At 48.1% G+C, this 26427-nt stretch overlaps 1 protein-coding gene and 1 pseudogene across 1 annotated transcript in view; one reads left to right on the top strand and one right to left on the bottom strand.

The window, feature by feature from the left end:
* Positions 1-26427, bottom strand: part of LOC119174269 (uncharacterized) — a 237661-nt gene that overhangs the window by 50527 nt on the left and 160707 nt on the right. The window lies entirely within an intron of this gene.
* LOC119185547 (cyclin-dependent kinase 1 pseudogene) lies at positions 17113-18262 on the top strand (annotated as a pseudogene).

Here is a 26427-nt window from a genome sequence, read left to right as displayed (position 1 = left end):
TTTCTACAGCTCACTGGCTCTCAGCCGGCCGTCTTGGCGCTCCAAGAATCTGGCCCTGCTCCATCCCTTTCTGGATACTGCTCCTATGCAGGCGGCACCACCACATGCCTCCTCGTGCATAAAGCTTACACGGCGATACAGATTGACCTCGATCTGGATCTTCCTTACGACTACTGCATGATATCAGTGCTGTCTCAGTGGAGGGGCCAACCATCAATACATATCTTAAACGTGCACTGTCCCCCTTGCCTTGCGAGGGCTTCGTTTGCGCATCTCTTCCATCGGGTGCTGCGTATAGCGGCCCGACAACCACTGGTGATTGTCGGAGACTTTAATGCCCCCAGCCCTCACTGGGGCTACCACTACGAGAAGGCCCGGGGCAGAGAGCTCAAGGAGCTCATTTCCTCGCGGAGCCTCACGCTTCTTACCGATCCGGCACAACCCACACGTTCCGGCAACTCGGTCATGCGAGACACATGCCCCGACCTCTCCCTCACCCGTCACATCCGCGATGCTACATGGGAAAATTTAGGCGAAACCCTAGGCAGCGATCACTTTTTACTCCGCATTTCGTTCACACCGCGGCAGAAAATGCGCCAACACTGGGGCCAAGCCCGTCTCACCGATTGGACTCAGTTCAGAATGCAACCATTCCCCGCCATCCTCTCCTCGACCGAATATGCAGCGTGGGCATCATACGCCCTCCATATGAAACAAGCGAACACTCGCACCTTTGCAACCTCTAATTTCACTCCTGCAATTGATCTACACCTCCTACATCTTTGGCACGCTCGCCGCGGGCTCGTAAGGTGCTGGATTAATCGGAAACTTCGCACTTGCATTGAGGCGCTCACTGCAGAGGCGGCCGCATACTCTGCACAACTTTCCGATGCTAACTGGACAGACACCTGTTCGAAGGCTGCAAACCAGATGAGCTCTAAGAGTGCGTGGCGACTTTTTAGAAGCCTTCTCGATCCCTCCACCACCAGGGGAGAAACGCAACGCCAGCTCCACCGTGATCTGCATGCCTTTCAGGGCACTATGGATGAACTAGCGCGAGAACTTCGTGACCGCTACATCTGCTGCACAATTGATCCCGCAGGCCCAGCATATACGTATTCCGGCGCCCTAACACCGACCTCGACGCCCCATACACGCTTTCCGATTTACGATTTGCACTCACGAAAATGCGACGGGGCACGGCCCCTGGACGCAACGGAATCACATTATCGCTCCTGGCAAATCTTCCCGACCAAGCACACCTCTCGCTACTCCACCTTATAAATTCGATATGGGACGGCTCTCCACTTCCAACGAAATGGACCACATCGGTCGTGACATTCATACCCAAATCGGCAAAGTCCGTTAGTATCAAGGCACTGAGACCCATCTCACTTACGTCTTGCGCAGGCAAACTCATGAACACCATGGTTCGCGAACACCTTTCCGCCTACTTGGAGGCCAGGAGAACCTTTGCCGACACGATCTTTGGCTTTCGCCCGCATCTGTCGGCGCAAGACGTCCTGCTCCAGCTTCAACACGATATCATAGAGCCGACTACTATGCGCCATAACGATAAAGCCGTGCTCGTTCTCGATCTCCACGGGGCGTTCGACAACGTCAAACACAGCACTATACTCACTAACCTGTCTACCACAAACTGCGGGCAGAAGACTTTAAACAACATTCGCGCCTTTCTATCACATCGCACCGCCTTCATTTGCCTTAATTCTACCGAACACGGCCCGTACTTATTAGGCACGCGGGGCACACCTCAAGGGGCAGTCCTGTCTCCTCTGCTTTTAAAGCTGGCGATGATGAACCTCCCCTCTCTTCTAAGCCAGGTTGAGGGACTACAACACGCACTATATGCGGACGATATCACAATCTGGACCAACCCCGGCTCCTTATCGCAAATCGAAGAACGCCTGCAAAAGGCTGCCCTTCTAGTGGACACCTACGCCGGTTCTTGCGGCCTGGAGTGCTCTCTAACTAAATCGCCTCTTCTTTCAGTCTCTCCGCTACCACCACCTCACCTCAAATTTTTCTTCCGCCCGAGCCCGTTCCATCAGTGCAAAATATTCGGGTTCTTGGCCTTAACCTCACATCGTCCTTGGACCCAAAGGGCACAATAACAGGCCTCAGACGCACCAGCGAACAGGTGAGCCACATGATACGGCGAGTTTCTACCAAGCGCGGCGGCTTCCGCGGGTCTCAGTCCCTCCGATTGGCTCACGCGTTTGTGACCAGTCGCGTCCTCTAGGCCTTGCCTTACCTTCGCCAGCGTCGTCGACACGAGCACCAGCTGGACGTCCTTCTCCGTTCAGTATACAAACGCGCTCTGGCCTACCTATTGCAACTTCCAACAGCCGATTCGTGGCTCTGGGGGTACACAACACCTTTGCAGAGATGCGCGAAACTCATCTTGTTAACCAAATCAATTGACTGTCGCAGACGCCTTCAGGGCGCCGTCTTCTACACAGACTTGGCCTTAACCCGATATCTGACTAAGACCCTCTGCAGCCGGTACCAGAGCTCTGGCGTCAAAAGCTATGGGTGGAACCTCTACCCCGTAACATGAACCCCGACCTCCATCCTGGCCGTAGACTAGCACGCGCCGCGGCCCTTCATACGCGACACTCCGATCGTCCTGGTGTTTTCTACGTGGACGTCTTGGGTTCCTCCCCCTCGCGTCACTTCACGGCTGCCGTGATTACAGAGGGCAAACACGTCGATGGCCTCTCCTTTCGAGCAGACACAGTAACGCACGCTGAAGAGGTTGCCATAGCTTTGGCCGCCTCTCGCCCTGCCTCACGCACCTTCCTGACGTGCTCGCGCTCGGCCTGTTCACAGTACCTTCAGGGTTCCATTGCCCCGCTGGCAGCTAGCCTACTACAGGCAGCCTCTTGGCGCTTTAACCCTCATCCCATTCGTATAGTCTGGACCCCAGGCCACTCGGGCCTGCCCGGCAACGAGGCGGCAAATGCCACTGCCCGCGCTTCTCCTGTCCGGGCCGTTGCCCCTCCATGTCCCGAGACGGAATCTGGCAATACCAACCTGACGCGCTTTCGCAAAATTTTGGCTTATTACCGGGCTTCGCGCAGCCTCTACCCGGACCTCGCACGCGGTTTGGAGAAAGCGGACGAACAACTGCTACGCCACCTGCAGAAGAACACCTTTATCAGTCCAGCGGTCGCCAGGCACTTTTTGGCGGAAATCAATGGCACCTGCTCGACCTGTCATGTCCTCGCCGACACATATCACGTCGTAGCATCGTGCCCCGTTAATCCCGTCCCTTTCTCATCCGCTTTTCCTATCCCAACTAGAGGGGCTTGGGAGGAGCACCTGCTCGGCTGCTCTACCTTGGCTGCGCAACGCTCCTCGGTGGAGCGCGCACGGGCAGCTTCCAGCTCCACTGGCGTCCCGGAATAGGGTCTGGCCACTCTAGCACGCCGATGGGCCACGTCGGCGCTCTCTAGTAGACTTTTTCTGAAATAAATGTTTTTTACCACAACCATCTATAGCCTGACACTAAGCGCGACCAGCGTCTGTCGGCGAGGCCCGGCGGCAACCGGCTCGAAATGTGACATGCTGCATTTCGCGCCTACGACGTTACCTAGACAGCAGTGCGTCTGCGTAGCTTCGTGACGGAAGGACGCCGGGCGCGCTCAAACGCGCATGCGTCATACCACCTCACTGCGGCGTGTGCCTGCGATTATATGCCATGCAGATCGGCGCCTGGCGTGGCATCGCCAGTGTGACGAGATGAAACGAACGCCGGCGCACACGCGTGCCCGTTCACGATGAAGTGTTTTGGCGCCTTGAGTGGGCCACGTAGTCATGTTCTTACATGACACGCATCTCTTCATTACCATGTTTGCACCTGTCACATACCTTCACCATCCATTAACTTGAGGTAATACCAAAATTGGCATATGTGAAGCTAGCGAAACGGCCGTGAGCGCATCACGAGTGTGGCAGGTAGTCATGTTGTTACATGACACGCATGTCATGATAATCATGTTTGTATGTGTCAATTACCTATGTCGTCCGTTCACGTCGCGTAATACCGAGTTTGGTACATGTGAAGCTATCGAATCTGCCGTGAGCGCTTCATGAGTGTAGCATGTAGTCATCTTGTTACATGACAGGCATCTCATGTTTATCATGTTTGCACCAGTCACATATCTTCGTCATCTATTCACGTCCCGTAATACCAAATTTGGTATAAGGAAAGGCAGTGAAACGGCCGCCAGCGCATCATGAGCGTGGCATGTAGTCATCTCATTACATGACACGCATGTGATGATTTTCATGTTTGGGTCTGTGGTTTGTGTTCGCCATGAAGTCGTGCCATACCGTACCAGTTTTGAAACATGTCATGTGAACTAAACCACTGCAAGAGCTGCAGGACCATGAAATGTAAGTGACAACATTCATGACATCCATGTTATGACTAGTCAAACATGTTCTTCATACAGTCATGTTATGTCAGACCAAGATTAGCATCGATACCATTATCGAAATGGCCAGGAGAGCTAAATGTCTCAGGTGGCTAGATCGATAAATAGATAGATAGATAGATATATAGATAGATAGATAGATAGATAAATAGATAGATACGCTAAGGTCGCTGAAGTTTACCAAGAAATGCTTTGCATTAAAGAAAAAAAAATTGCCCGCAGCTTCCCTCGGGGGAACACTGAGGAGAATTCGGAGCATATAATTGGTTAACGGGGTCAAGCGTCGTATACTCATGAACGGGAGTCGAGGAGTGATGAGTCGTTCTTCAACCGCGTTCAACTCGGGTAGATGTTCGGGTCCGGGTGGGTAGCGGTAGCCGTAACTCACGCTAGCCGAGGGAACTCGACCGGCAATCAACGACTGCTTGCACGTAGCACACACGACGTAGTCGGCATAGTCGGTGCCCTTTCCAAACGTATCGCAAAGAACCGAACACGCTTTGGAGTTGTTCTGAATGTTGCCGATCCGAGTTAAGTTGTTATCGAACCAAAGACGATCACACACCTTGCAGGTGTGGCCGAAGCTTCGGTCGAGGAAGTCACGCTTGAAGCGAGCGTTGGGCGTGGCATACTGCTTGGCGCGCCACGCCGCCACCTCGGCGCGCTTGCGCTCGCGGGCAGCATCGGGATCGGCCTCTCGTCGCCGACGCTTGCACTCGGCTTCCCGTTTTCGAAAGTCCGGGTCCTCTTGTCGACGCTTACGTTTCAAAGCGGCCGAATCCGGTGCTGCTGCTCGACGTTGACGTCTCTCAGCGGCTTCACGTTCTCTAAGTTGAGAATCTTCCGCTCGACGCCGACGTTTACGTTCGGCGTCGCGAGCTCTTCTCCGCGCTGCTTTGTCTTCGGACGACGACTTGGTTGCGGTTCCACCAACACTTTGGCCGGCGCTGGTCGAAGGGACGTCGATCATTGCGACCTCGGACGTCGACGCGCCGTACAAACCAACCGACGAGCGGCAACTGAGCTAGCGAGCACCGACCTTGAGTATATATACAGCGCGACGGCGCATGCACTGTCAGCTGTCGAATGTTCGAGAAGGGGGAGAAGCGCAACGGCGCATGCGCGCGCGTCAGCTGCCGATGTTCTCGAAGCGCGACGGCGCATGCGCGCGCGTCAGCTGCCGATGTTCTCGAAGCGTGACGGCGCATGCGCGCTACATTATACAGCTAGCGAATGTTCGTAAAGAGGAGAAGCGCACGCGGTGTGTAGAGGAGGAAGGTGCACAGATGGTGGAGGAGTGAAGCGCGCGCGGTGTGTAGAGGAGGAAGGGATGCACAGATGGTGGAAGAAGGAGGAGGAAGCTTGCGGACGGCGCCGCACTACAAGCCTCGAGTATTAGATGCTCCGCATCTAAAATCTGTATGACATCTCCACAACTCTGAAAACTGAAGAAGTGCGGCAATACTGATTGTTGTCCTAGTTGGTACTTGCTTACTGTCTTGCTTTGGCAACAAATAACACACACACAAAGTAAAGAAACACTCAACGACCGCTTGTGCTTGTCGTTGAGTGTTTCTTTACTTTGTGTGCCTGTTATTTGCGGCCAAAGCATGTAAGTAGGCGCGGCACACGAGCACTAAGCGATTCACGGGTTCGTAAAAGTTAGCACTGCTCCATTTACCAAAGCGTCAATGCAGTAGGCATGTATGATTTTTCCTGAGTATAATCTTGATAGGCAGATTCACTAACTTGGTGTGCGACATGTGCGCAAGTTGTGACTGTAGTTAAAAGACTTCCATCTTGTCACGGCAGTCGATATAAACGTCGTTTGGAGCAAGTTCTCGCAAGGTTGTTTTGCCCCATCAGATGTAAACACGTTGACGGGCTCCTATACGTGCTTCCCCCTCCCCCTTAGGTTGTTAAACTTCTTTTAAGGGTGCTATGCCACCGCGCACTCATTTCTTGTAATGCGCCTCTCAGTGGAGCCGCTGTGGAGCGGCGACACGACGGTATATTTGTGTGCGCCGAAACGTCGGTGCACCGTCACCACCGCCGTGTTTTCTCGGCTAAGGTCCCTCGACTTTCATCTATGGGACCTTATTCTCGGCGCGATTTGCATGCCATTCAAATATGATTATCTTGTTTGTTTGTTTTTTAAAGACGATAGTGTTTTTTTGGGGGACCTTCGACGCAAACGTTTAGGTTGGTCTGTCTGTACATTTGTCTGTTTGTCTGTCCTTAACGGTACCTCAAGGAGCACCAGACGATACCCCAGATGGCCGACCCATTTGCAGCGCCCGCCAATATTGCTCAAGATTCAGCGTTCTTACTAGTGTGATTGTCCATTAAAAAGCAATTTTGCGGATATCTGAGGCACCATAATGACACGTAAATATTTTCTGTGTGTGTATTTTTACTGGACAATCCATATATAAGTAATTTTAAGGACCGTTGTGTTTATCACGCTGCGCTGACCATGCAACGCTTGCACGAAAAGGCAAGTGTTTTCAACGCTTTGCTACGACGACACGGTGGTGGCGTTTGCCTGTCACTTTGCGTTCTACTCGTTATCACCTCCGAGACGGGCGCGCACGCCGCGTGCTTCGTTTTCCAAGGAAACTGCCAGGTAGCGGTCATGCATTACATTTGATATGACTTGATGCGCTCGTTCGCCTCCGCAGCACGCTCGAGGCACTCCAACGCAGCGCCTCCAGATTACCATTTACCGATTTTCTTGCGCAGAACATCAAATAAACGTACGTTTTGTTTATTTGATGTTTAAAGGAGAACAATCACGCAGAACGAGCACTGGACGTCAAACACATTGTTTATTGCAGAAAGCCTCCTAGCACATGTGGACCTGTGGAGCATGCGTGAATAGGTTATCTGGGTCATTTTACAGTTGGACATCAAACAATACAACGCCAACAAGCCTGCCAAGATGGTACGAACTGGGGAGTTCCATGAAACGCCTAAATATCATCGCTACGCACTGCCGCTTTCTAGAAACGGGAATCCGTTATATGTATTAAGAGAACTGAGGGATAATTTACACATGACACATTGCCCCTGTTTTTTCTTTTGAATGCTTCAAAACTTCTCGTTCAATATCGATTCTTTCTTTTGGCAATGACACTCAACAATTTGAAAGCAGGGCCGCAAAGACTTTGCAGAGGAGAGGTAAGTTTCCACTATAGCGCCTGTAGGGAGTAGATTGCGGCTTTAGGCAGTGTTACGTTGATATTAGGCCCGACGCCAGCAGCACAAATATAACAATAGGAGCCGTCGTAGCATACCTGAAAGTCACTGGACTGGGGGCACGTCTTTTAAAAGACCACATTTTTATGTCTCTATAGATTTCAGTCGCCATTTATTACTCTTTCGCTTCCCTGTAACCCTTTCCTACTGTAGAGTAGCAGTCCAGAACAGAGTGAAGCTCATGGTGGAACCATTTGCCTTTCTCTGAATAAGTTCTCTCTCTTATTAAAGCCTTGGCTCGTCTAACCGCTGTAGACACGGCCGAATAGCAATCAAATTTCGAAATTTACGTACGTCAGCGCTACAAAGGCCGTGGCTGTGGCGCTGATTTCAAATCGGTATTACTGGCAAAGTGAAGAGTGGACACTTCAGCGCACACAAACTATGGTAAACAGACGTTGCGCTACTTAGTGGAATACCATTTAAACAATGCACGCTAGCTTGTACATTTTCTTGTTCACCGAGAAACTTCAAAACATTGCGCATAAGAAGGGACGCGATGGTATATGATCGCGTATATGTTTTATGTTCTTTTTTCTCTCCCGTATGGTGTCACATTTTTAGATTTATGATTAATTTCTATTTTCGTGTGCATCGGGCTATGACTGCAATATAAGTTTTACAGTATGGTTACATTGTATGTCCTGTAATGTGTTGAAATAGGGTCACATTGTACGTGAAGATGTTTTTCTCGTGTACAATTTCAATATGCTATGTGATAGCACGTGTATGTTTTACGTAACGGGTAATTTATTTCTTTTCGTTTGTGTTTCATGGTAGATTAGTGGCTACGATGCTCAGTTGCTCACACGGAGGTCCGTTATTGGATCCCGGCCGCGGCGGTCATATGTCGATGGAGACAAAATGATAGAGGCCCGTTGAATGTGCGATGTCAACCCAGGATGGTTTAAAATTCTGGAACCTTTCACTACGGCATCCCTCCATAATTTTATTGTGGGTTTGAGACGTAAAATCCCATATAATATAATTGTAATAGTTAATGTGGTATAGATTCAGAGAGCTCGTCTCCTGGAAGTTCTGGCGGCGACGTTGTTAGTTGTGAGGAAAAAATGACCTTTCTTCGTGGGCGAAAATTTCAGACATATTCAAATGAATAAGCAATTAAAGAGACGCTTGTTCAAGAGAGAATAAAACCCGTGCCTTCTACGATGCATCCAGGCGTTCCACCACGGAGCCATACTAATGCTTACAACTGCCTCGTAAATAAAGATAAAACGCTATAAGAGTGCCCTGTAGCGGGAGGGGTCTTACCAACGTATGTAATATTGCGTGACAGAATCATAGAATAACACTAACAGTGAAAATACGCAAACTTTAGAATAAATGCGTAGCTTAAGTGGACTGGAATGGCTTATCTCGTGACAGTGCAACCATAACGTGTTCATCAACTTTAGCGGACAACATAACTGCATATACTGTTCGTCATGAAGATCACTGTCTGTAATCCGCATTTGTTGACCCATCCCTTATTTAATACTCCCTAACCAGGTCATTTCAGGTATTTAATTAAAGCTGCCCGCACACTACAAAGTATGCGGCGGCGCAGTCACATATTACGGACGCGTAGGGTGTACTTCGCGCATTTGCGAAAGAAATAATTATAGGTTAGTGGACACTTCGGAACTGTACTTGTAGTACGCATTCTAGGATAGCTTTAAATGGCTAGTGATACGCGCAGAAGCGTTGCTTTTCTTGCGACACGGTTTAAGTAAATGCGCACAGTGCCCGATTAGGCAATCGTGTACTTTTCTTGAAGGCGAAGCTCGAAGTCTTCTAAGTCTTCTTTTTTTTGCCGGCTGGGTATGCACACAGAAAACTGAACATCCCAAGTACAGTAATTGTAGATCTTCAGCGGACACCACGGCTTGTAGTATACTACTGTCATTTCGCAATGATGTCAGGCATGCGTTCATTTTACACCAGAACGTGACAGGCGTAGGGTGCCGTATTTAATTCTTCCATCAGCTGTATTGGTAAATAATCCTTTCTTAATAGTTATTCGCAAAAAGGCACCAACTCCTTAACATAACAGCGCAGTGAGTTCAGTGCGTGCCGCCATGATTGGGAAGCGTGCCGCGCCATCTGTCAAAAGCATGGTGAAGCAACACCTTGAACTGCCATGCTGGAAAACGCTCCGCAAATCAAAAGCGAAACTTCCCAACCTGAGTCCGGCTGTAAGCGTGTTTCGCACTTTTTCTGTCCTGCGAAGTTGTGGTGTTTTTTTTTGTGTGTGTGAACCGTCGAGAAGACCTTCATTGACAGTGTGGGAGGTCTACAGCACGTGCATCACCTATTGCGGAAGCAGCTTCAGCAGGTGTGCAGAAGGCGTGGCTTTTCAGCCATTCGAACTTCGACTTGTCTTGACAGTCTCTCGGCAAAACTTGTATTTTCAGTAGGCGTCCCCGGTAGAATCCTGCTCCGGCTTGTGCTCATGCACCGCATGTGCTTGTGATTTGCCAGTCATACATGGCACTCGGAACACACACGTTGCCAAAAGTGCCAGCCAGAGCAAAATCTTATAGGGACGCCGGCTGGAAGCGCGAATTCGATTATCGACAGTCGAGGAACGTCGGAGTTCGGCGGAGTCAAAAGCCACACTTTCCGCTGTTCGTGTTTCTTTGCATCGTGGTAGTGCGCCGTTACACTTGTACTGAATGTGCGCACTGTGTGCACGCACGGGTGAGTCATAATATCTCCTACTATAGTATTGCCAGGCTGCCTGCGAAAAGGTACGGGGATGGTATGGTATTGCATACTTCAGCCATACTGCACGCAAATTACTGCTTTACAGGGAAACAGTTCACATCCTGCATGAATACACGCACTAAGTTTATTTACTAGCGCACTTTCACTGAGTTCGTAGTTTTTCCCTGGTAATTAAAGTTATCCGCTGGCTACGCAGCTCAGGCTTTGTCATTGTGGATGGAAGTATGTGCAATCTCGAAATACCGTACCCGTGCAGTTTTCGCGTCGTGTTGTGGTCTTCACGGGCAGCGCTCAGTATTAACTTCCTCTTGCGCTGATTATTTTCGCATTCAAACACGGCGTAGTGGTGTCCAAACGGCTTCCATAGTAATCGGCAGTAGAGTGAACAGAAGCTTTTCGGAAATAAAGTCTCAGAGCAGCCGTCTGCCATATTAACCTGGCGCAATACATACACGCCTTTGCAATCCAGAGCAAAAATGGCGTCTGGGTGTGAGAGTACGCCACCGGAAGCCTATGGGCGCCTGGGTGCGAGATAGGCGTTCTCTGGTATTATCAAAGTGTGTAAACACACGCCGTTTGTTTCACACATACAAGAAACGCAGGCACGCAGTTTCCTTTCACGTATACAGAAAAATTCGACCGGAAACACGTCAGCAAAATGTGGTGGCGCTATTGTCGGGCTTGGTAGGCAAAACTGCGGTGCCTACCGCAGTTTTTGCTGTGTTTTCGCTGGCGCGTGCACCGTTTGGGCCCATGCAAAGAAGAAAGAGTGTTGTACCTTCGAACTTTCGCGCTGATTTGCACGGGAAGGCACAAGAAAAATGTACTGAATCTTTTTCATTTTTTTTTCAGTTTTTTGTTGATGAAAACCGTCGCTGATCAGTCGCAGCTGTGAAATGCGAAAACCTGTCTTCGACGCCACTTCACCGGTGATGTTTTGAAGCAGCTTACCCATAAAAAGCGATTAGCTCTATCAAGCGTTGGAATAAGCCATGAAATTACGCTTTTAGGAGCGAAGCTCTTTCTAGTGGCACCCGTTCATCCCTCGTAGCCGTTGCAGTGTGTAACAAGTATAACATTTTGATCTCCAAGGTGGTGCCAGTGAGATATTTCTATATATATATATATATATATATATATATATATATATATATATATATATATATATATATATATATATATATAGATAGATAGATAGATATTACAGCTCAAAGGGCATGTAGTACTAAAAAATGCTTCGCATTTAATAACAAAGCACTGTGTTATAAGCTAATAAGCATTTGTCGGCGTTTAACGTCTCAAAAGCACGATTTATTTGTAAGTGACGCCGTGCTGGAGCACTCAGGAAAATTCGGCCAACTGGGGTTCTTAAATGTGCACCTAAGGCTAAATCTAAGCACATAGGCCTCAAGCGATTTCGCCTCCCAGCCACGATTCGGCCATCGTGGCTGGGATTCGATCCCATGACCTCCGCGTCAGCTGTCGCGCACCATAACCGTGGCGGGATCGTTGCATGCACTGGCCCAGCAACAAGTAGTGCGACATCATTTCTTGTCGCCGTGTTTGCGAACAGTACTTCATTGAACGTGCTGTTGTTTCGCGGATGCCGTCGAGAAGCACCGCAGTTCGGGGCGCCCGCAATAAGCCCGGCGGAGCCAAACAACATTCAATCGCGACTGCGCGTCTCCCAATTCAATTTCAGCCGATTTGAAGTTTCCTTTTTGAACTTGGACGGGGCCGTATTTGGGCTGGAAACGCCAATTCATGCGGTGTGTTCCACGCGCGCTGTCTTTGCCACCGCTTTCACCCAAGAAGCGGCTGCTGCAGTTGGCCAGCTGTCACTCACGGAGGCAAACATGCACGAAACGGCGGCAGGCAGTTATTGAAACAGGCGTAGGCTTATTTTCTTAGACCTTTCGTCACCGCGAATTGACGTGTCACTGCTGTAATGCCTGTCGGGACATAGACGTGCGCCTATCTCTGCTATACAGTCCGTGCACTCTGCACGAACATACTATATAAGCGCATAGACTGTTCGTACGTTTTGTGTGCGAACACGTATGACGAGCTTGCGTACGAAGAAATTATGGTTATCCGATTTGTATTCGCAGGAATTTTCCATTCGCTCCGACGTCGTTGCACTTATATAGGTGGTTCGCTTGCAACTGCTGCTTTTCTATACGTCTCTTTCAGTGTAAAAACTACAAAAAAGAGCAGTCTTTATGTACGTGTAAAAATTCCTTGAAAAAAATTTGTCATCCTTTACATTTCTTTCCCATGTTTTTCCGTGTATATTTCCTTTTCGTGTTACAGAAAAATTTAGCTGCTAGTCGGTGCTTGTTTGTGTCTCCTCATTTGTGTGCCGTTGTCCATACTTCATCTCTATGCGTTTTAGGGGCGAAGCTCCCTATAGCGGCATCCGTTACTCCCCCGTAGTATATAACAAGTATAACATTTAACCTCCAAGGTGGTGCCAGTGAGAGACTTCTTCTGTGCGTTGTTGAACAATAAAAATAGTGCTCAATGTACATGTCAATGGCCGCTAATAGAGAATGAGAGACAAGAGCATTCGGCTTTTAGTTAACGCGCAGGCTACGATCACCATTAGCAGCCATTGACATGTACATTGAGCACTATCTGACTGAAAAAGTTTGCTACGTCATACTCGCTGGGCGTAACCTCCTTGGTTTTCGAAAGGTTTAGCGAGCGTTCGGCCGCAGTGCCATGAATACAGTGAACTAGTATATACCATAAACTCGAGGTGGTTAAAGGTGGGAAGTGGACCCGAAGCGCAAGCCGTAAGAAAGTGTGCGTGTGCCACTTCTCGTTTAGTCCTTGGAATGTCCGCTGGATGGTGGTGCTTCTATATGGGGAATATAGGATGAAAAGATGCGAGATGGTGGTACTTGGAGTGTTGAATAGATAGACGAAGGGACGCATAGACAGATGCATGAATGGACGCATGAACGGACGCAGCGGCGGCTGCATGGACGAACGCAGGGACGGACGCACAAACAGACGCACGAACAGACGCACGAGCAGACGCAAGCACGGACGGGCTGATGGACGCATGGACGGACAGAAGCAACAACGAATGGACGGACGAATTCTTCGCCCCACTCTCCATCATTCACTCCGTGGATATGCTGCCATTTTCTCTCTCTCTCTTGAGCTCGTGAAAAAATTATGTTTTTGGGAACTTAACCGCCACAAAAAAGTATTGGTGTCATTATTGTTGAGAGAATTCCTGCATTTGAAATGGGAAGCGAATCAGGCTCCTCAAAGCCACTAAAGTTGCAAGCATGTTTACAAGCTTTGCATAAAAGTGCTCGCTGAGTGTGAAAAATGAAAACAGTCCTAAGGAAAAAATACCAGAAAATTATTTGTTGGAAATTAATAAACTATTTTTAACTTATCCGTTAGCGTACAGACTACAATAACATCTCTTATACGCTACAGTGAGTCCCATTAGAAGTGGATAGTCCAGACAGCAATAATTACTTATAAATAAATTATTGCACAAACTAATGTTTAACGAAATTCAGTTCATTTTTTTGCGTACAAAACTTGTTTTGTACGATCACAAACAACATTCAAGAGTGATTGCAATTTTCTATGGTGTGGACGTTGGTTTGTGTATTACAGGACTCACCAACTCCAACTCCTTATGAAACATGTGCACGTTCTCGCCGCTGTTAGACAGAGGTATTTTTCGTCGCTATTGCTTGTTGCTGTTTACTTACTATGCAAGAGTGCTTAGCTGTTATTCGCTGGAGTAATGTTCGTCAGGAACGCTGTGAAGAACGAAGTGAAAGCAAGCATTAGAATATCCCGATGAAGTGGCTTTCTCTAGTCTAGTGAAAGGACGCACACCTGAATCCGGGACACCTGCCAGTGCATGAGTGAAACGCATTAACAGTTTGAGACTGTTTTCTCTCCGAGTTCTTTAAGCCGCGAAAGTTCGTTGGCCTTGCATGCCCTTGTATGGTATTGTAGTTGGACGTTTCGTTACATATGCGTGCAAGACCTATGACCCAAGAGCACAATACTGGTAGCCTCTCCGTGTTTAGTCTCTTGGTATCTCTCCTTGACTAGATGCTTTTGCGTCCCGAGTATTGTGCCACGGCCGGTGAACAAAGGACTAATAGGGCGTGGGCGAATTTTCATTTATTTCCTCGTCTCCTCGGTTTCTCTGCGGTTGCCCAATTTACTATAAAAAGCAGCCTACTTGCTAATGGCCGTGGTTAACCTATCTGTTTTTGATCTCTATGTTTCTTTGTTTCTCATAAGCTATGATTGTTGAAAAAACAAAATTGTGATTTATTATTATTACGCGTACATGGTCTGTTCTGAAAGTTATGTTAGCAATGTCACTAAAAATTATTCACTGAATTGATTGTTACCAGTATTTACCAATCTTCAAAACAGTCTCCTTTTGCGTCGATTACGTCGGTTACAGGGATAGATTTGGCTACCAAATGCGTTCCGGTAGTACTTACTGGAATGGCTTTCAATGCTGCACTTCGAGCTACTTTGAGTCCATCCACTGTCCCAGAATGCTTGATTTAAAAAAAAAAGGGTTTTGAGGCGTAGAAAAAAAACACGTTTAAACTACTGCCTAATCCGAATTCTAAGCGCGGCATTATGTTAGTACAAGGTCATCTGTGTTTGAAGTTTGGCTTTTCGCAAGCTATATGCTGCGTCATAATTTATAACTTTGGAACTTGGGCAGCACTGGCAACACATCTGTACGGCAATATGCGCACTTTGTCGACGCTGGATGCGACTGACGACAATGAAGAATTATGGCTGACCTCTTTGCAGCGGCCGAGATGTTTCCAACCACACACTGGTGTCACGATTCGCAATGTGCTGGTACTGCTTGTAATTTTACTCTTCTTCCAGGACATATTACTATAGGTTGATCTGATTCCGTGCCCGTCATGGTGCCGTTGTCTTTTCGCGAACGAATTTCAAGCAACAGCGTGGCTCTGTGATTTCGTACTCGAATGCCAAGTAGAGGGGCCCAGTTTCGAATCCATTTATATCCAGGCCATTTCGCCCCTTTTAATTCTTTATGTGTATCGTTTACGCCACTGACGGTGACGGCGACGCTGTTCAACACAGAAGAGGGCACCTGAGGTCTGCGTTCTAACTGTTGAGGGTAACCAAGTCCACGCTGTATGCGGGCTTTGGATATCGTAGGTGGCACCCCTTCCTGCCTACTAGTCGGTGACGACGAAGGCACTGTCGGCTGGAACATTATCGTAGTGAAACGTCCAATTGCCTGCCTGGTCCGGCCGAATGCGTTGCGACTTGCATTGCAGGCTTTTCAAGACTTCAACACTCGCGTCCATTGCAATCGCGTCATATTGTCAGTCGGGGTGGTAGTGGACGGCGGTCCTGCGTGGCCCTCGTCTTCGACCTCTTCCCGGCTTTTTTTTTTTAAAAAAAACGTCTTCCAAAGAACGAATTGATGACCTCTGATGGAAGGCACTCACCCACAGATAGGGATGGGCCAAGAACCGGGCGTCAGGATACTTAAATGAAACTAAAATGAAAATAAAGCCAATCTGAAAAAGTAGTTTAGAAATAATACTACCAATAAACAAAAAAGTCTGCTGAGCAAGCGGGCAAACCATCTCTTGTTTTTGACAGACATAGCTACGAATTATAAACTACAGATCTGAAAAGGTTAGGCTTCAATAACACGGTAATGTTGTAGTTTTGCTGATGTAATCAAACAAAAGGGAGCATATATCCCTGTGGCAGTAACCAAATGAAGTTCTGCCAAGGTAGATTTACTTTTATTCCTTGCTTTTGTAATGGGGCTACTAAAATTTTTTTGTCTGATAAGAATAACGATGACAGGGACTTGACATCGTAGCCTTGTAATTAATATAATTTTTTTAAGCGTGTGTCTGCATATGTTTCTAAAAAAATGTACTGACGTAGGCACTTGACAAATTATGTGCACCTAAGAGAGAAAACAAAGAAGGAGTCTGTTATAATAACGTTTGCCGACGACACTGAGAAAATCTGCGTATTAAGGGGACGTTTGCCAGAAAATGAGCCTGGTAAATGTCATGATGGTGATGATGACGACCCCTTAAGAATGGCGCTCACCCACAAAAGGGGGTTGGACAAGAACCAGGCGGCAGGATGCTTAAACTAACGAAACTAAAACCAATCTGCAATAATTATTTTAAAGATAAAACTTCAAATAAACAAAAATGCTTTCAGAGGAAGCGGCCAAACCATCTTAGTTTCTTGATAGAAATAACTACGAATTATTTATTAAGAATCTGAAAAAAGTATGGATATACTAACATGGTAATATTTTTGTTCCTTTGATGGAGTCAAACACAGTAGAGCATAGATCCTTGTTGCAGCAACCTAATTAAGTGCCGCTAAGTAATAAAAGTATTGTAACATTGGCCTCAAACAATACTTTCACCATCTTCATATTCGTCATCTTTTTCTTCTTGCCCCTGTCCCCACTTTTCGCACGCTGGTTTTCTTGGAGTCCGTACTACAATCCTATAGAAAACTAAACTAAAATTTAGGCAATGGTTCGCAACATACACGTGGAAGGAACACCGATAAAAGAAAGAGGAAAAACGCTTCCCTTCGCGAGCAGGCAAAGCGCGCGGTCAGACGTCACGAGCTGCCACGCGTACCGGTATTGTTCCAACGGTTCTCGGCGGCCGCTTACTGCTCGCTGGATCAAGAATCTGCGCGTACCGTCGCAACTTCTGTAGACATGGCATCCGATACTAGCGAAGACAGGATGAAGAACTACGTCATGATAGAGAAGATTGGAGAAGGCACGTACGGCGTCGTTTACAAGGCAAAGTGCAAGGGGACCAACCAGATCGTGGCCATCAAAAAGATTCGAGTCGATTGCGCAGAGGAAGGCGTGCCGATGACGACTATACGAGAGGTGAGCCTCCTCAAGGAGCTAAAGCACAAGAACATCGTGCGACTCATAGAAGTCGTCATTTCACCGTCCAACTCTATATACTTGGTCTTCGAGCACATGACCATGGACCTTAAGAAGTTCTTGGATGCTCAGCCCAAGAACAAAACCCTGGATGGCGCCATTGTCAAGAAGTACCTCGGTCAGCTGGTAGACGCCATCCTCTTCTGCCACAAAAGGCGAGTTCTGCACCGCGACCTAAAGCCAGCCAACGTGCTTATCGACGACAAGGGCGGTCTCAAGGTGGCCGACTTCAGCTTGTGCCGTGCCTTCACGCTGCCCGTGCGCGCCTACACCCACGAGGTGCTCACCCTGTGGTACCGGGCGCCGGAGATTCTCCTGGGGGAGAGTCACTACTCGACTCCGGTTGACGTGTGGAGTATCGGGTGCATCTTCTTCGAGCTGCTCACCGGGAAAACTCTCTTTCGCGGGGAATCGGAGATCGACCAACTGTTCCAAATCTTTCGCGTCCTGGGTACGCCGACGGTGGGCATGTGGCCAGAAGTGACGCAGCTGCCAAACTATAACCCGACCTTTCCGATGTGGAGAAAGAACATCGTGGCCGAGCTGCTTCCAGAGGCTGACTGCGAGGCGGTAGATCTGCTTCTAAAGATGCTCATCTACAGCCCTCGCGAGAGGATCTCGGCCAAAGGCGCCGCCGCACACCGCTACCTGGCCGGTTCGAGTGATTCCAAGGAGGCCGCGGGCACCACCGAGAAAGAAAGGCGATGAGACTCTGCCTTGGCAGCTCGAACATGGCGCGCAACTCGGAAGCCATCCATCGCGGATTGAGGCGGCTTTGTGACAGGGCAGCGTCGCGCTTCTTGCTGTAAATAAAGCCAAAAAGTAACTCCTGCTGCGTGTAGTATGCATTAATAAGACTGTACTGAAGAATAATGTCACATGTTTGTGAATGTGAGGAAGGCAGCTGCTAAACCGAAAAAAGTTGCGTGTGGAGACGCCTTTTAAATGTCATTTTAAAAGACTCAACAAATCGTACTGATATCCTAAAAATAATTATTCACGAGCACTTGCTATTGTAGTTTTCTTTCAAGACTTTTTTTTTTCCGTGCGATTGGTTCTTGCCCATTCATAGGTCCGGTATTCTCGGCCCTTGGTACAGAAAGCAGGCAAAAACGTCCGTGAAAAATGCATCCTCGTACTATGTATGGCCTGCAACTATCGTCGCAACAAATGTACCATGGTACGCTGATAATTTTCGAGCTAGAATATTTGTTAAAGCAGTTAAATTGGACAGCTTGGTCTACACATAATCACCCTTGCATGATTTATGACGTCTAGCGACACTGTCATCCCACTACGAGGTGGTTCTTCGTAATGGCACTTCTCTTGAGGCATACTCGAAGTGCGCGGTGGACTCTTACTTGCCCGTGCGATGGCGCTGAGCTGGCTCCTATACTCGACTGGTGTGACGAAACGCCTGCGAAAGGCGTACTGCTCCACTGCATGAAGCTTTCAGCACCTCTTGAGATCTTGCACTGTCAGCGAAATAGGCACACCTTTGACTGATTAACGACGTCGATTGATGACGTCTTCAGAAGGTGTGACGTATCAGAGATGTCACCGTATGATACCTTGAATACGTCGTGATAACGTCACCAATTTAAAGGGGCCCTGCAACACTTTTCGATCATGGTCAGAAAACGCTGCCGATCGGTAGTAGAGGCTCCCGACACCACGCGAGTCAAAAATTATAGCGCAGCACGCAGCCTGAAATTCACAATAAATGATCAAAGTCAGCTAAGAATTGCTTTCTCTTCTCTCGAGAAGTGTCAGGAGACGCTCCAAAATCTCTCGTAGCAAGCCCATCTATCAGCCATTGGCTGATTTGAACATTGTGCGATTGGTAAGTACAGAGATCACCGCCGGAGGTCGCGACTTGTCTGTGCGTGCGCGCGCGATCATTCTGTAAAAGCTGTGCATTCGAAAAAGAAAAACAGTGGTGGAGGTCACGAAGCGCAAGTGACGTATTTTCCTGACCCCCGCCATCCCTCTCTACTCAGCTTCCAGCACTTTCGCCGGGACGAGAGAAAAGAGAATGCATTCGCAGCGTGGGATAAATCTTTGTAACTCCACTCGTACTGGACGGATTCTTAAAAATTTTCTGGCGTTAAATTCGTAAGGCAACAAAGCCTTCCAGTGAAGTCATTCAATGGGTAAACTTGAAACAGTGCTTCAGGGCCCCTTTTGGCGATACGTGACCTCATGATAACAATTGAACGTCTTGAAGGAGCTGACGTGGACGTGAATGGACGCCGAGAAACCAAGGAGAGTGCAATTTGCAGCTCTGCTGTAAAATATGAACGAAATATGAACTGTGTGCTCCTCTATGAAAGACGTTCTTATTCAGGGTATTTAGAGCACAAATCCTTGCTCTGCCGTGTGATTTATATCGCGGCCTACTTCATACCCGAGTACAAGGTGACTACAACTCGTATCTTGCTTTTGTGCTGAAACACTGAAGTCCAAGTCTCCACGACCAGCGTTCGTGTTTGCCATCTCTGATTATTTCTGTTTTTTTTTTTCGGTGGGGGGGGGGGGGGGTCAAATTACTATGCAATTTGTGGACGTTGGCGTGATTTTGTGAAGACTAACATTTCTGCATTGGCGGAAGTAGTGGATACGCCCAGAGAAATTGTCGAAACCTAGCGAATTCGGAAACGATTACACGTGCGTTGCTAACACGCGACAACGGCAGCTTTTAACCCGAGTTTTTGTACTTTCACTATGTAGTCTCTATTTGTTTTATTTTCTATTTAAAAAATTACGCTTTCAAATAAAGCTTAAGTTATTGCTTCAATGGTCTCGGCAAAGCACAAGATTGGACCTAGTGATAAACAATCTGTAGTAGTAGGTATGGGCACAAAACAGTGGCAGATCCAGGAACTTATTTCAGGGGGGCCGGTTACTTGAAGAAGTAACACCGAAAGATTTTACTGCCGAGCCGGTTACTTGAAGAAGTAAAACCGAAAGATTTTACTGCCGAGCCGTGCCTGTGCTTCAAACACCCTTAAAAACAAGGCGTCACACAATGCAAATTACGTAATGATTGGGTCGTTCAGTAGTCCAAACCACTACAAAAGTTTGCTCTTGATGACCTGTTAACTATGGCGCATACCTGCTTCAGCCATAATTATTCATCGTCATCAGATTCACAGTGAAAAAAAAAGAATAAATGAGAGCAAAATAGAAGGATATGAAGAATGAAAAGAAAGAAAAAAGTACTATATGCCTGGTGTTCGCTTGTCCCATATCCTGGCGTGCAACTCCTACTTTTTTTTTTTTTTGCAAAAAAGTGCTTTATGCAGGAGCTTCAGTGGCACCTTTCTATCTCGGAAACGACGTCGAAAAAATACGCATTATCGGAAGACTTATAAAAACAGTTCTGTAAACACAAGTTGAACTAATGTCCGTTTCCTGGCCCCATGGTGAGTAGCACTAGAAGCGAATATTGGGCGAGTTGGTGGTTCATGCTTGGATGTAAAAGCAGCGCCGACACTTTGAGGAACAACCAACAGAAAAGCCATGACTTCAAAGTCCTTGACAAGAAATGCCGATCATGCTATCCAATGACCATGATCGCATACATTGCATGCTTTAAAAATTGGCAGACTCCACGTACAGTGGGAATCGCCTATATGCGAAGCACGAATGAGGAAGCTTGATATGTAACTTTACTTTAAAACCAGCACAACAATATGAGGCGCAGGTAAGTGAGGCCGTACGTGACTTTCATGTCATGCTTATCACTTTGGACGTGTAATTTGCCTTCGTCATCTATTCACGTCACCTGATATCGAGTTTAGTATATGTGCGGCTAGCGAAATGGCCGCGAGCACGCCATGAGCGGAGTTTTAGATTAGCGCACCGCGAGCCCTAGCGGTGCGCTCGCTGCAACTGCGCATGCGTCATAATGCGAGTCGGCGTTCGCGTTCGCGGACCACACGCCACAGAGGAAGGAAAAAGGTAAGGAGAGGGCATGCCCAGCCGGCGCAGGGCGTAAAAAGTGTGGCGGAAATGACATCATGGCGGCCATATTCACTAGGCACAATGGCGGCGTTGCTATGGTGACGTGTTGCGCAGTGGAGCTGGTCTAGCAGTGAGCGGTCGCGGCTGGTGGCGGAATGTGTGCCTCCCCAGCTCTCGTGCTGAGCCGTGGCGAACAATATCTGTGCTCTGCGCCGCGTTATTGGTTACGCAGTGTTCTCCTGGCTGTTACATTACTCTTAGAACGTTTACAAATCCCTTTGTCCATCACAGGGTTTCAACAGTGCGTAGAACAAGTGCATATCCATGTGTCGTGCGGCGGATGACGCGGATGAAGCAGTTAGTGTTCAGCGAAATTGCGTTGGGCACCATGACGAAGCTGAATGACGACGAACGCCTTGCAGGTCAGTGACGGTTGAGCAGTGCTCCTGCTTGTAACAACGGACGGCGCTGTTGAGCCCAGCAAGACGTTGTGAGGACCATGTGCACATACGTAGTTTCGTGTTGTGTGTGTACAGTAATAACTTGCACATGCGTATTAAAACACCTTTTCTGTTCCGCTTGGTACACTCTCCACCAGCATTGCATGTAATCTCAACGTAACAGCAACCACGTTCAACTGTCACTAGCAGCGTGCTCAGTCACCACGGTCGCAGAATGCTGAGCCGGTGATTTTCACGCGGAACACGGACACAGTGGCAGGACGCTGCGTCGGCCGCGTGGCGGAATGCAACCGTAGAAGGCGCACGACCGATCGTGTTGTCTGTACAGTTGCTGAATTAATGACGTGAAAGCACTCGCCGTTGTCAGTGCATCTAGCGCGCGTTCTCTCGTAGTTGCTTCGTTGTCGGCGAGCTGTTACTCCCTGTTATTACTCGGATGAAGCGATTTCGCTGAAGGTGTCCCGCTGGCTCAGAGTGATGAGCCCAGTTCCATTAGTTTCGGATCATCCCGACACACGCGCTGCGCAGCCCACGTGCTTTCCGAGCCAGAGAGGGAGTCGCGCCTTCTGCTTCGCATTCATATGTAAACAAGAGAGGAGAATTTGCCTAGTCAATATGGCCGACTTCCGGCTTCATAGCGGCTTCGCAACGAGTGACGTCAGGGCCTCTCCTTACTTTTCCTTCCTCCGTGCCACACGCAGAAAATCGTAAATTGCGTGCGGTGATGGCGGCCCGTATGTGGCCTGCAAGCGCTGGTTTCGAGGCTACGGTGACGCTGCGATTGTGCGTTACGGATCGCATAGGGCAAACGCTATTCTAAAACCTAAATGGCGCCCGCTTCACCCACAATACCCGCAGTGCTTGCAAACGGTATTCCAAAACTCCCTAATGTTTTACATGACACAAATATCATGATTATGAACGTGTCACAACCTTCGTCGTCCATTCACGTACCGTAATGCCAAACTTGGTAAATATGAAGCTAGCGAAACGGCAGCGAGCGCACGTAACGTTGACGCGTGCCCACGCTGGGCGCAGCGACGCTACGTTAGCAAAACGCGAGCACTCTATGGTCTGACACTATAGGCGCGACCAGCGTCTGTCGGCGAGTTCCGGCGGCAACCGGCTCGAATTGCGACATGCTGCATTTTGCGCCGACGACGTTACCTAGACAGCACCGCGTCTGCTTAGCTTCGTGACGGAGGGACGCCGGGCACGCTCAAACGCGCATGCGTCATAGCAACTCACCGCGGCATGTGCCTGCGATTATATGCCATGCAGATCGGCGCCTGGCGTGGAATCACCAGCGTGACGAGATCCAACGAACGCCGGCGCACACGCGCGCTGGGTCACGTCGAAGTGTTTTGGCGCCTTGAGTGTGCCACATAGTCATGTTCTTACATGACACGCATCTCATGATTACCATGTTTGCACCTGTCACATACCTTCACCATCCATTCACGTGACGTAATAGCGAGTTTGGTACATGTGAAGCTATCGAAACTGCCACGAGCATTTCATGAGTGTGGCATGTAGTCTTGTTACATGACTCAATTCATGATTATCATGTTTCGACGTGTCATTTACATATGTCATGCGTTCGCGTCAATACCGAATGTGGTGCATGTGAAGCTAGCGAAACGGCCGTGAGCGCATCATGAGTGTGGCAGGTAGTCATGTTGTTACATGACTCGCATGTCGTGATTATCGTGTTTGTATGTGTCAGTTAACTATGTCGTCCGTTCTCGTCGCGTAATACCGAGTTTGGTACATGTGAAGTTATGGAAACCTACATGAGTGTAGCATGTAGTCATGTTGTTACATGGCACGCACCTCATGATTATCATGTTTGCACCCATCACATATCTGGGTCATCTATTCACGTACCGTAATACCAAATTTGGTTTATGTGACGCTAGCGAAACGCCTGCAGGCGTATCGTGAGCTTGGTATGTAGTCATTACATGACACGCATGTCATGATTTTCCTGTTAGGGTCTGTGGTTTGTGTTCGCCATGAAAGCATGCTATACCATACCAGTTTTGCAACATGTCATGTGAACGAAACCACTGCAAGAGCTGCATGACCATGAAATCTAAGTGACAACATTCATGACATCCATGTTATGACTAGTCAAGCATGTTCTTCATACAGTCATGTTATGTCAGACGAAGGTTAGTGTCGACAGCATTATCGAAATGACCAGAAGAGCTTAATGTCCCGGGTGGCTAGATAGATAGATAGATAGATAGATAGATAGATAGATAGATAGATAGATAGATAGATAGATAGATAGATAGATAGATAGATAGAAGATAGATAGATTCGCTCAAAGTCACCGAAGTTCGCTAAGAAATGCTTCGCATTAAAAATGTCTGTTTGACACCTCCACAACTCTGAAAACTGAAGAAGTGTGGCAATACTGATTGTTGTCCTGGTTAGTACTTGCTTACTGACTTGCTTTGGCCACAAAAAACACACACAAAGTAAAGAAACACTCAACGACCGCTTGTGCTTGACGTTGAGTGTTTCTTAACTTTGTGTGTGTGTGTTATTTGCGGCCAAAGCATGTCAGTAAGTGCGGCACACGAGCACTAAGCGATTCACGAGTTCGTAAAGTTCGCACTGCTTCGTTCACAAAAGCGTCAATGCAGTAGGCATGTACGGTTTTTCTTCCATGAGTATAATCGTGATAGGCAGATTCCCAAACTTGGTGTGCGGCATGTGCGCAAGCTGTGGCTGTACCTAATAGACTTTCATCGTGTTACGGCAGTCGACATAAACATCGTTCGGAGCAAGTTCTCGCAAGGTTGTTTGGCCCCATCAGATGTAAACACGTTGACGTGCTCCTATAGGGGCTCCCCCTTCCCTTAGGTTGTTGAACTTCTTTTAAAGGGCCACTCACCAGGTTTGCCGAATTTCAGCTGACAAGCGCAATGTAGACGAGGCGTTCATGATCACGTCTGCCAAACTTTGCAACGCTACGCGCCGCGGAAATGGATCAAATTTCAAGATGAAAGCTGCTCTTCCTCCCCTTTACCAGCGCACGCGTAGAGAATGAGGGCATGAATGACGTGGTCGTAGGAATGGCCCTACGTACACGGCAATGTGGTGACGTTGGTCCTCTACGTAGACGACTTTGCTCTGACGTTGTAAACAGTATACCACGTGACATGGAAAAAATTATTTAACACAACATGCGTAGTTTATGTATTTGTTGCTTTAAGAGATTAATAAAACTTAAAATAAATAATGAGACGCAATGAAAAATTGTGCGCGTTTTTCTTAGATTTCTTCCCGTGAAGTGCTAAGATATGCGGGGCTAATTTGCCAGCGTTTCACATGCGTTCGGGTCCCCGCGGTCAGCGCATTGAGCAGACGACCGCCGTGGAACGCTCCTACGTGTTCGCGCACTCAATATGCTCATCTACTCTACCGCGTCTAAGCCAGCGTTTCCAAACAATCCCGCAGAAACAGGCAGAAGACCACAAAATAATGCTGGTCAACAAAGCAACGCTGCTCGCGTGCACGGGGGCTGGGCTTGTGTGGGCACGTCATGCGAACGTCATTACTTTGTCGGATGCCGGAGAGGGTGGGGAAGAGGTTTGGCTTGCGAAGCCTACGCGGAGGAGCGGCGAGGGTCTCGAGCCGCATCTTCTCAACCTCGTTTCGCGCCGCTTCAAAAATCCTGTTTTTTCCACTCGTAATGAACTGAGTCAAAAAATTTTTGTGGCAATACGTTCCTCATCCGACACCCAATAACTTCCACTGTCTAACTAAAATTCCATATGGGGCCTGGTGAGTGGCTGCGCACTCATTTCTTGTAGGGCGCCTCTCAGCGGAGCCGCTGTGGAGCGGCGAGACGACGGTATATTAGTGCGCTTCGACACGTCGGTGTGCCGCCGCCACCGCCGTGTTTTCTCGGTTAAGGTCCCTTGATTTTAATCTATGGGACCTTATTCTCGGCGTGATGTGCGTGTCATTCAAATACGATTATTCTGTTTGTTTTTTAAAGACGATAGTGTTTTGGGGGGACCTTCGACGCAAAAGTTTTGGTTGGTATGTCTGTACAATTATCTGTTTGTCTAACCTTAATGGAACCTCAAGAAGCAATAGACGATACCCCAAGCGGCCGACCCTATCCGCAGCGCCCACCAATATTTCTCAAGATTCAGCGTTCATACTTGTGAGATTTTCCATTAAAAAGCAATTACTGTGCATATCTGAGGCACCATAACAACACGTAAATATTCCGTATTTGTGTATTTTTACTGAAAAAGCCATATATAAGTAATTTTAAGGACCGTTGTGTTTATCACGCTGCGCTGACTAAGCAACGCTTGCAAGAAAAAGGCAAGTGTTTTCAACGCTTTGCTACGACGACACGGTGGTGGTACTTGCCCGTTGCTTCGCATTCTACACGTTATCACCTCCAAGACGGGCGCGCACGCCGGGTGCTTCGTTTTCCAAGGTAACTGCCAGATAGCACTCATGTCTTACGTTTGATGTGACTTGATGGGCTCGTTCGCTTCCGCTGCACGCTCGAAGC

The sequence above is a fragment of the Rhipicephalus microplus genome, unplaced genomic scaffold (assembly GCF_043290135.1).
Source record: "Rhipicephalus microplus isolate Deutch F79 unplaced genomic scaffold, USDA_Rmic scaffold_15, whole genome shotgun sequence".
Lineage (NCBI taxonomy): Eukaryota > Metazoa > Arthropoda > Arachnida > Ixodida > Ixodidae > Rhipicephalus > Rhipicephalus microplus.
This window is presented reverse-complemented; position numbering and strand designations above follow the sequence as displayed.